The sequence below is a fragment of the Mandrillus leucophaeus genome, unplaced genomic scaffold, assembly GCF_000951045.1.
Source record: "Mandrillus leucophaeus isolate KB7577 unplaced genomic scaffold, Mleu.le_1.0 Scaffold549, whole genome shotgun sequence".
NCBI lineage: Eukaryota > Metazoa > Chordata > Mammalia > Primates > Cercopithecidae > Mandrillus > Mandrillus leucophaeus.
The window spans coordinates 1,992,309-1,995,048 of NW_012105908.1; the positions used below are offsets into that span (position 1 = coordinate 1,992,309).

Here is a 2,740-nt window from a genome sequence, read left to right on the forward strand (position 1 = left end):
AATCCCAAAGGCATGAAAGCACAAAAAGAATACAGCATGCTCAAAGAATAGTGAGGATTTTATCTGAGTCCATCTGATGGTGCCTAGGGGGTACTGGCAGCGAATGATCTGTAGAAGGTAAATGGGGAGCCCCAGATAAGAAATCACATATTAAGGAGTTTGAAATTTTGCTGTAGGTAATGGCAGCCCTGTGAAATTTTTTTTATTGATGTGTTTTACAATTGTGAAAATTAGAAAAGGAGCCTACATAAATATCAAAGAGTTAACATGCATAATAATTGCTGGTATCCTAACATTTTAAATTTGAACTTAATTCTCCCTTGCCTCTACTCTTATTTTATTTTTCTTCTTCTTTTTCTTTTTTTCTTTTTTTTTTTTTTTTTTTTTTTTGGTGAATGCTTCTTCGACATCTTATTTTTATTGTGAAATAAAGGAAATAAAGGGGAAATACAGAAAAGCACACAAAACAGATGCATGACTTCATAAAGTAAGGTGTACAACCTTTTAACCACCACCACACATCAAGAAGTCAAACTGTGCAAGAACTCCCCGACCCAAACCACTCCAAATATCCCATACCAATTGCAATTCCCTTCCCCCCACCCAAGTAACCATTATTCTGGCTTTTACAGTAATTATTTCCTTGCATTTTTCATTGTTTATCACTGAGATGCATCTTTATGTGTTCATGTGCATCCTTAGGTGTTAAAGTGTAGTCTTGCCCCTTTATATATTTTTAATGTCTTTTGTGTTTTCATCTATAACCTATTTTTGTTATAGTTTATCTGTTGAAAAATCCAAGAGTTTTCCCAATCTGAATTTTGCAAATTGCATGTTCAATTGCACACTTCAACTTGTTCTTGTCTTCTGTTTTTCTGAAAACCAGGAGCTAATTAAGATTTGAGTTTAATCCCTTTAACATGACTATAGGTAGTGTTGTGTGCTTCCATCAAGAGGTATGTAATGTCTGGCTGTCTTTTTAATGATATTAGCAGCTAGTCATGCAAAATACCTATATGTATTCATTCATTAGGCGCTGCAACACAGTGATGTTAATTCTTTCTTCATCTATGAGTTGGAATATGTTTATACAGTGATATTTTCCCTCATTTACTATTTGACTACCTAGTGTTACAGTTCATATAGGAAACCAGAATACTTCATCCTTTCACTTTATTAGCTTTCAAGATAATGAATTGGTTCCCTATTGATATGGTTTGGCTGTGTCCCCACCCAAATCTCATCTTGAATTGTAGCTCCCACAATTCCACGTGTTGTGGGAGGGAATGGATGGGAGGTAATGGAATCATGAGGGCAGGTCTTTCCTGTACTATTCCCATAATAGTGAATAAGTCTTATGAGATCTGATGGTTTTACAAAGGGTAGTTTCCCTGCACAACCTCTCTTCTCTTGTCTGCCATATGAGACGTGTCTTTCACCTTCCACCGTAATTGTGAGGCCTCCCCACTCGTGGAACCTTAAGCCCATTAAACCTTTTTCTTTTGTAAATTGTCGTCTTGGGTGTGTCTTTATCAGCAGTGTTGAAAACAGACTAACACACTTATGCTCTAAAAGCAATCAGCTATTTTTTAAAAAGTATCATTATGAACCATGGATTTAAATATATTTGATAAGTTTCAATTCACTGTAATTATTCTTGTGAATGACATTCAAATTATTCTGTCCTTAGCTAGTGGGTACCTTGTCAATTTGGTTTCTGAGACCCTGGTAGTGTTTGATAGCTACCTTGCCATGGTATGACAAGCTGTTCTAGGTTCATCTTACACATTTCCTTCCTTAAGCCTAGAAATGGAAGTTTCTCCTAGAAGCCCTGGTTTCTTTAAATAAGGAATTATTTCAAGAACACAATCCAAACAATAGGGAGAGTCATTACCACTGGGTTGGTCATTGTTTCTAGGTGTTTTCAATAGACACAGAGACAGAAAGGAAGAGAAGAGAGTGGTGAGAGAGAGAAAACTCATGAATTCATATCCAATACTTCCAGTTTGAATGTAAGACTACAGGACTTTTACTTAGTCTCCAATCTATTACATCTGTATCTCTTTTCTTCTAAACTGAGAATCTTGGTTCTCAAGGACACAGACTATGACAGAATCAGAATATTCCATAATTACGCATTTGTTTTTTATCTCATATTATACACTTAATAGTCTCAAAATAACAATCCTAATGCTACCACCAACAGAAGTACTGAAAACACTATAAAAGGTTTTGCATGTGCTATCCCCCCTCTATCCCCATCCTTTTAGCGATTATATACTATTTTCTCTTCCTCTTAGCCTTCATTTACTCTTAGTTCTCCCATGAAGTCTCTATTGCAGCTCAGCAAAGTCTGTAGGCTGTCACTCTGCTCACCTGTTACCTGAAGCTCATTTTCTAGCAGGCTCTTCAGAAAGATCTCATGAGTTCTCATGCCCTTTTTTCTAGAAAGTAAGTTTTTCCAGACACAAAATGCTTGGTACATACTTTTTTTCCCTTGAGAATCTTAATTACGTTACCTTTTCTTTTAACCTAATGTATTGCTATTGAAAAAAATTGAAGTTTATCTAATTATAATCTCTTATAAATCATGTGCTCTTTTCCCCTCTAAATATTCAAAGGATTTTTAAAAATCAAAACCCCTAATTGTGGTAGAATGTCTTGATGTTATAATTCTGGGTTGATCTTTTTAGGTGTATGGTGAACTCTTTCAATATGTAACTTCTAATCTTTTTTCCTT

At 35.3% G+C, this 2,740-nt stretch overlaps 1 protein-coding gene across 1 annotated transcript in view; it reads right to left on the bottom strand.

Annotated features, from left to right (window-relative positions):
• The window catches only part of STARD13 (StAR-related lipid transfer (START) domain containing 13), a 583,251-nt gene that overhangs the window by 446,185 nt on the left and 134,326 nt on the right, over positions 1-2,740 (bottom strand). The window lies entirely within an intron of this gene.